The following is an 8,647-nucleotide window of genomic DNA, read 5'->3' on the forward strand; positions in this document are numbered from 1 at the left end:
AAATTCTGTCTGTACATCAGGTTCATCTCTCTCACCTTTTAAAAGATCCACTTTACCATCAACCTTGAGCCTAACTGCATTTTAGTCTTTCACCCAACACACACCTATGGAGCACCTACGATCCCTGGTACTGATGGGAGCACCACGGCTCCAGGTACACCATTAGCATAGTGTCACGTAGAGAGTCAACTGCAAGGAAGGCACTAATGGATAATCAGAAGGAATCAGGGGACACTGGGAGTACAGTGGACTTGGAGTCAGAGACTTAAGTTCAAGTTCTAGGTTTGACAATTATTAACAGTGAGACCTTGAGCAAAGTCCTCTTCTCCAGGGCAGCTTGCACCATTGCAGGTGGATGGCCAGGGCAGGGGACTCAGAACACAGAGAGCTTAGGATGGGCAGCACCTTGTTCAATCATGGAGCCACATTCGCAGAATCACCCTTGAGAAGGCAAGAAAACCCACTCATTGAATTAATGCAGCATAAAGCGGATCACTCTGGAACATACTCTAGAGTCTTTGGGTCACAAATCAGGTTATCAGTTTGGTTTTGCCATAGCAGCTACAGTTAATGAGCCTCAGGCTGAAGAGTATTAGAAACAGTCCGTTATCATGTAGTTTTTCTGATTAAGAGCAGGCAGATCACCACCTCATTTCACTTAATAACCAAAATGCCACAAGAGAGCGTAAAGACTTTAGTACATGTGGTTCTTTACTGGGTTTTCTTGGAACCAAAGACAAAACTTCTAAAAGCATTCTTATCAGTGGCAGATCTGACTTTTTAAAATCTTTCTATTTTTGAAATAACTTATAGATTCAAAGTTGCAAAAGATGTGCTAGGAAGTCTCCTGCACCCTTCCAGCCCACCTTTTAACCAGCTGTCCTTTCCATAATGGGCAGTCCGATGTAGCAGGAGTTAGTGGCTCTGCCTGGCGGCATATGAGGCTCACAGCACATACCTCACCCAGAACTGAGTACCCCTAAATGCTCAGTACTCATCCATGATGACTAAAGGTGACAGAGCAGTCAACTGTTTTCATAGCTTTTACTAAATCTTCATTTTCATTCATTCAACAAATGTTTATCGGACACCTATTACATGCCAGGAACTGTTCTTTGCTGAAAAGTCTCCCCATAGGCCTTACTTACCATAAAATATTACATAAATACATATGTTAAGCGGGCTACTAGGAGGATCAAACCCTACAGGAAAAATTAGAGCAGGGAAGGAAAATAGGAAATAAGAGGCAGAGCTGAAATTTTAAGTAGAGTAGTCAGGGAGGCCTCACATAGCTGTTAGGGTAAGGAGGCAGTGTTCCCGGCAGACCTGAGGACAGAGCACACTGAGTGGTTCAGGAATCAGCAAGGAGGCCAGGATGGTGGGTCAGAGTAAATCAGGAGGAAGGTAAAGGTAGGAGACTGGTAACAGGGACTGACAGTCCCCCAAGGGTCTCCATCCAGAGGTCACGACTGCACCACCACGGAGGGCACACACCGATTTGAGTGTCTGCTCCCCACCCAAGCCCCTGACATCAGGGCCAAGCGGCCAGGCCCCGAGGATCCTGAAGCAGACACAGCACACAGCAAATGAGCCATACCTGACTCTGGACAATCCTCTGCTAGCTCAATGCCACCCTGGAGCTACTCTGGATCCTAGGATACTAACACAGTTGCAAGAACTGCCCATAGGCTGGGCTCACATGCACTCAATTATAAACTTCCACAAAGTTTTTAGGTTATGGTTTCTAATTTCATCTCCTGGCTGACAAATTAATCATTCCTGAAACTCAACACAACATTTCTAAAAGAGAGAAGCAAATACATGAACATAAAATATTAGGACCCTTATCTAGAGTTTTGCCTAGAAACAACCATGATAATACATGGGGCAACATAAATGTTTTAGTCATTAAAATGGATTTTTTTAAAACAGACAACCGTATATAGACTTACGGTGTCTAGGAATTCAACACAGCATCTATTAAATGTCTGACAGACGACAACCCAAATCCCCATACCAAGCCTAAACCTGAAAACAAAAATAAAATGAAACTTTATATATATATTTTTTTGTATGGCAGAACTGAATGAACTTTGAGAAGTCATCTCTTAGGTACATGAAAAAGACATTCTGTATCCACCCACTTAACACAAACAAGTTAGAACCTGAATGGACAAATAACTAATACTCTGTCCTTACGAATATAGTTCAAAGTACTGCTTAAAACAAAACCTTTACGGGATGGATAAACAATAGTTCTGTACAAATAAAATGATTTTGAGTTTACAAGATCTAAAAGGTTAATTTACGCCACCTCAAGGGACAATTTTCAGTTCTTCAAACTATAAACAGAGTGACTTGGACACTGAAGTATGTGGCTCCCTTAAATCAGTGGCTCTCAACCCTTTCGGTTCCTTCCCATATGAGGAAGCAGACCCTCTCCCACAAGGCAGTGAGGGGTGGAGGGAAAGAATATGTGCTTTTGGGATCCAGCACAACGGCATAATAAGTTGACAAAGCCTCCCACATGAGTCTGGTAAGACCCCCACTCACCCATTTGAAGAATCGCTGACTTAAATGCAGTCTACCTCATAAGATGCAGTAAGGTGTTTAATGTAGAACCGATCGTTCATCAACACAGTGCTAATGAAGGTAAGATGTCTGTATTTCATAAAGAGTCGGAACATCCTACGTTTACTTTGACAGGGCCTGACACACGGCAGGTATTCATACACATTTCTGAAAGAGTGTGGTACCTACTTTTCTGGCCCTGCGTTCACAGCAACCGTACACCCGGTCCACCCTGCCTGTCCGGGAAGGGCAACATGCGGAGCCGGGCTCTGGGCCTGCCCGGTCCTCCGAGGTTCCGCTTTTCGAGGCCGCATCACTGTCCATCTACCGCTGCAGCAAACGTGTCCTGGGGAGTCGCCCCCACCTCTTCCGATACCTGCCCGTTCAGGACCTGGCCGCCTACCTAGACAGGATTCTGACCCACCGCGGCCCACCGAGACAACGCCGGGACTTCTCGTCCCCAGAGCAGTTCGCAGACAAGCCAGGTCGCTGCCCCCGCCCCTCGCCAGCACCAGCCGCCGAGGAGCAGCTGCCGCGCGCGACCCGGCCCCCGCCCCGGCCGCCGAGGAGCAGCCGCGGCAGGACCGAGGCCCGGCCCGGGCGAGGGTCACCGCCATTTCCAGCCCCTGCCGCCCTGCCCGCCACCCCCGCCCCGGCCTGACGTGAGGCCCGGCCCGCCCGCACGCACGCAATAAACTCACCTGTCCGCGCGCCGCCCGCCCGCCCGCCGGCTCCGCTCCGCTGTCCGCCTGTCCGCGGCTGCTGGCGGCCGGCCGACACGCTCCTCGCGGGGTTGCGCCTCCAAGACTCCGGTGACGGCGGCGCTGGCGGCGGCGGCAGCGGCACAGGGCGCGGAAGCAGCACCGGCAGGCGCGGTGTGGACGCGCACGCTCACGCACGCTCACGCACGCTCACGCACGCTCACGCACGCTCACGCACGCTCACGCACGCTCACGCACGCTCACGCACGCTCACGCACGCACCCGCACCGGCGCGCGCGCCCCCGGAAGGACGTGGGCCCCTGCGGCCGGGGCAGCAGGCGGGCCGGCGCGTGCGCCCAAGCACGGGGCCGAGGCCACGCCCAGGTGGGGGTCAGAGCACTGGTAATGGCCCGGTGGGCGGAGCGAGCAGCTGCGGAGGCGGAAGTGCACACCGTGCTGGGAGGGCGGGGCGGGGCGCGAGGCGGGGCCTCAGGTGCCCCAGTGCAGGCAGCTGCCTTGGCGAGCGCACCGAGAAAGACATGCTGGGGGAAAGGGGGAAGGCGTCATATGGCACCTCAGTTTGCCCAGCGCTTTACCTAAGATTGAGAAAACGTCAGTGTCCTTTCCAACAACGGGAGATGGAAGTAGAGGCAGGCGACAGAAGCCGGCACCCCCCACACTGTCATTCTTCATGTCCAATCACTGTAATGCACCGTCACAGCCCAGCCTCCACCCAGGATCGCCTGCGCCCTACCCTTCCTTCCCAGTCCCTGCTTTTGCAAGGCTCTTTGACCCCTGAGGGAGTGACCTGCCCACCACAGTCTCCAGCACGCTGTGGGGTGCTCGCTCTGTGCTGCTTCAGATTAACCCTGGAACTGCCAGACAGACCTCTGCATGCAGTTTTGCGGGCCTCCTCACCCCACTAGTGCCCCTGTTCACCACTTTCCATTCAGCGGTCATCTTTTTAAGACAGACCAGATAACAGCCAAGGCCTTTCATAACACGCTGAGTACAACAATCCAAACTATGCCAACTGCTCGTGGGCTCAACAGGCTCTGCCCCGTGTGCCTGACCTTGTTTGCCACACTGCCATCATTTGCTGCATTTTTGGTTCCTGAAATTGCCAAGCTTGTTCCAGGCTCAGGGTTTTAAGTGGTGGACAGCTCAAGACAGCAAGCAGACAGCAAGAAAAAGCCTTGCTGCCTGTCCTAGGCTGGGTTCTGTAGAGAAGCAAAACCAGCTAAGAGTATGTAGATATAGCTGTATCTATATATGGAACCCTGGTGGCACAGTGGTTAAGAGCTCTGCTGCTAAACAAAAAGTCATCAGTTCGAACCCACCAGCCACTTCTTAGAAACCCTATGGGGGCAATTCTACTCTGTCCTATAAGGTCACTATGAGTTGCAATCGACTCAACAGCAATGGGTTTGTTTTTTTGATGTATATATATGTAGAGTATACATATGTGTATATACAGAGAGATTTCTCTCAAATGGCTTATGCTGTTGTAGAGGCTGGCAAGTCCCAGGTCTGTGGGTCGGGCATCAGGCTGGAGGCTTCTCCTGACCCACGTGGCTGCAGGGGCTGATGAACTCAAGATCGGCAGGTCAGACAGCAGGTTCCTGACTTATGGGCTGCAGAGGCTGATGAATCCAAGATTGGCTGGCAATATGGCAGGCCGCTCAAGTCTCAAGAACAGGCAGTCAGATGATGACAAGATGAATGCAGGATCCAGAGCAAAGCCAGCAAGCTTTGCCAGAACTTCTGTGTATACTGAATGTAGGCCACACCCCGGAGGAAATTCTGCTTGCAACTGACTGGCTAATCACATCAGACCACATCATGGAGGTGATTACGTTTTATCACAAAATGGAAGATAATTACATTATTACACAACTGCCAAATCACATCATTACATTACTGCCAAACTACATCATTACATAACCACCAAACCACTGAGAATCATGGCCCAGCCAAATTGACACACAACCTTAACCATCAGACTGCCCATGAAGCCCAAGAAACAGAAAGCCAGGTTAATATTTATGTCCACTGATTCAAGTGGATGAAAATATTCAGGCCAGAATCAGTGGAAGAATGAAAGAACAAAACGGGCCTGGTACCAATTTGAGACTGAAGCTGTGCTAGGTGCTGCAAGAAGTCCTACTCTGACCCAAAAATTCCACTTTAGAGAATACAGAAAAAGGGGTATGCACTAGGATGTTCATGATAGTGTTGTTTATAATAGTGAAAATGGAAAACAACCCAATTCTACAAGCCCAATTAAATACTATGCAGCCATTAAAAATGTATACAAAGACTAGATAATAGTCTAGACAATGCCATGATGCTCCCAAAGTAAAATGAGCAAGAGGCATCATATATAGAGTGCATTATTACAAATATGTTTAAAAGCAAACAAGCCAACTTGTTCAGAGAAAGAAAGAATGGAAGGATACCTGTCAAATGTTGGAAATGACTAGCACTTTTGGAGAGTTTCATATTATTTACTTCCGATGCACCAGGCGCTGTGCTAAGTGCTTTGTACGCTTCATACCCTTTAATCTGATGAGGCAGGTGTCATTATCCTCATTCTTGAGAAGACAGAGCTCCAGAGAAAAAAGAATTGTTCTTCCTCTCCAACGCTAACCCCTCCAATCATGCCCTTGATTCTACCCTCCATCTGCTCCAATCCCTGAAACTCCCGAAGATTGCACCACACCTCTTCTTACATGTTACCACAGTTACTTACATAGATACCTTATCATCCCCAACAAATGGAACTGCAAACTCTTTGAGGGCTGGGTCCACGTCAGATTCACCGAGTACCCCACAAAACCTAGCAGTCTCTTATCCACAGGATACTTTAAATACTTAATAAATTAAGACTGCATGGAACACAGAAACCCTGGTGGTGTAGTGGTTAAGAGCTACAGCTGTTAACCAAAAGGTCGGCAGTTTAAATCCACCAGGCACTCCTTGGAAACCCTATGGGGCAATTCTACTCTGTCTCATAGGGTCACTATGAGTTGGAATCGAATCGACCACAACAGGTTTGGGCTTTTTTTTTTTTTTTTTTGGCATGGAACATATTTCCAAAAATAATTAGGATAAATGTTGACTCTCCAGACAGCTATAGTGCTTTTTACCCTTTGCGCCAGCTCACTGTTGTACCAGCTCACTGCTTTATCGGCTCACCGTTATGCTGGCTCATTGCTGTACCAGCTAACTGTTGTATCAGGCTGTTTTGCTAGGGAGCACAAGGCAGCAGGAATGGAAACAAGCAAAGCAGCATAGGCAGGGCAGAGGGAGACTCTCCGCAAAGAGTCGTGTGGTGGGAACTCCAGATGAGTTGTGAAGAGCGGGGAAGACAAGTACATATTCATGAAGAAACACTAGGAGGATAAGCAAGTAAGTCATGACAGGGCCAACATACAGGGTGGGCAGGGAACAAAAGTCGGGGAAAGAGCCTATTTCTGAGATTACCTTAAAAACCCTAAGCACTAAGAGAAGGTGCTCTCTCATCACTTTGGGGATTCCTCATCAGTGCAATGGGCACACCCCAACTGAACTCCAAGTCCTTTCACAGGTGGTCTGCTGGCACTGCCGTCTGGAGACCCACTCCCACCCCTGGGCCTCCTGTGTGACGGCCCTTTCTCGTTTGTGCCATCTCGGCTCATCATCTTCTTTTGAGCCCAACAGCTCCTCTGTAGCCATTTTCTTGGTCTTTTGGGCCTTCAGGGACCTCAGGCCTTCACCATCACCTTCACTTCCAGGTGGACCCTCATCTGGGGACCATTCCCCAAAGGGCTGCTGTGAGGCCACCCCATGAGGACCGATCCTCTTCTTGCAGACCCCCCACCGGTCAGGGGTCAACAGGTTCTTCACTCGGGGCCTCTCTAGGCAACAGAGACCAGGCGTGGCCTCCCAAGGCCCACGCTTCACCTCAACAGCTTTAAGCGTAGCTAGATGCCTGTACCACTTAAAGAAACTCTTACCTAGGCCTACTCCCTCCAGTGGTACAAAACCCACTACTAGGCCTCTGGTCACTGCAGACCCTTGCTCACTCCACTCCCGGGACTCTGCCCACCCTACCTGGCTAGCTTCTCCCCCCCAAGGCCCGCTCTGACTACAGCCTCAGTCATATTCTCACAGCGCTCTACCGTTATCATTGCCACACTTGGGTCTGTCACCTGCACTGGTGATCTGCATTCTGTCCACTCTCCCTAGAGGGTGGCTTCCTGCCACAGGGAGCCATCCTGGCCCCTCTACCACTTTCTACTCACCTCCTGATGAGGTGAAACACACCACACAAGCTGAAGAGGGTTTTCCCCGAAGGAATGCTTTATTGACAGATTACCCATTATGGACTTTAAATTTCAAAAGGTCTGCCAGTGACTGCTCTGCAGCCTGCCTTTTCCCCACACTGGTCTGATTCTAGGCCATAGCTATGACCCGGAAGAGGACCCAATGGCATCCTTCCCACATGCCTGCCCCACACTGCACCTGGGTGTGCTTCCTGGAGGGTGGCGGGAGAGACCCATGGTGCCAGACCTGCTTCTGCTTCCCTGGAGCAGGAAACACACCAAGCCCTGAGTAGGCTCAATGCCACATCCTCTGCCCAGAGCCAGTAAGGCACACAGCTGCCCCTCTGGACCACAGCACTGGCACAACAGCAGGGCCCCTGGCAGAGCACAGCTCCTGAGAGAAGGTGAGAGCAGAGGTTCCAGCTGGTCCCCACAGCCCCTCCCCGACCTGTCCCAGGAGGGTCAGTTCTGCTTCTCACCCACCCTGTGCCTGAAGTAAACAGAGGCAGACATCACCAGCCAGTGAGTACCCTCACGGGGCACGCCACTCCAAGGCAGCATGGCAGCACTGTGGAGGTGCTGAAGGCAGAGGCTTCTGGTTCTTGCATCCCCTCCCAGGCGTGCGAGCTGCCACCCTCATGGGAAGAGATAGAAGCAAGTTTGGCAGGATGAGTGAAATGAGCACATCAACGGGTGGGTTCCTTGGCTGGACCCAACCCTACCTGGTGTTCACGCCACCAGAAATAGGAGCCCTCATTTTCACATATAAAACAGTTATAAACAATAAAGCAAAAGACAAAGTAAGGCATGTATTTCAGCTGAGTCCAAAGAAATAATGTTCTCTGTGAGGTTAAAGCTGCTTTGCTTCGTTTTAATTTTTGAAAAGTCCACTGTGTTTAAAAAATAAAGAATTTACTTTTGTTAAAGCTAGATCATTAGTGTAACAATTAGGCTGCTAATACTAGTTTCCTTCCTGGGGATCTCAGAGAAAATGGACAGTTTTCTTGTTCCACATTTTGAAATAAAAACTACAGCTCAAGCAGAGCTCTCTGGGTGACTGCACTCCTG

At 50.0% G+C, this 8,647-nt stretch overlaps 1 protein-coding gene across 3 annotated transcripts in view; it reads right to left on the reverse strand.

Moving 5' to 3' along the window:
• Nucleotides 1-3,516, reverse strand: part of DNAJC5 (DnaJ heat shock protein family (Hsp40) member C5) — a 34,686-nt gene extending 31,170 nt beyond the window's left edge. For 2 of the 3 annotated variants that reach the window (XR_007515383.1, XM_049869013.1), the window contains exon 1: nt 3,273-3,516. The gene's annotated coding sequence lies outside the window, so the exon portion shown is untranslated. Of the gene's footprint in view, nt 1-307; nt 3,142-3,272 lie in introns of those variants that run through there. The other variant, XM_049869014.1, reaches the window with a different exon arrangement.
• Nucleotides 3,517-8,647: the final 5,131 nt, after the last annotated feature.

Source organism: Elephas maximus, chromosome 25, assembly GCF_024166365.1.
Source record: "Elephas maximus indicus isolate mEleMax1 chromosome 25, mEleMax1 primary haplotype, whole genome shotgun sequence".
Classification (NCBI taxonomy): Eukaryota; Metazoa; Chordata; class Mammalia; order Proboscidea; family Elephantidae; genus Elephas; species Elephas maximus.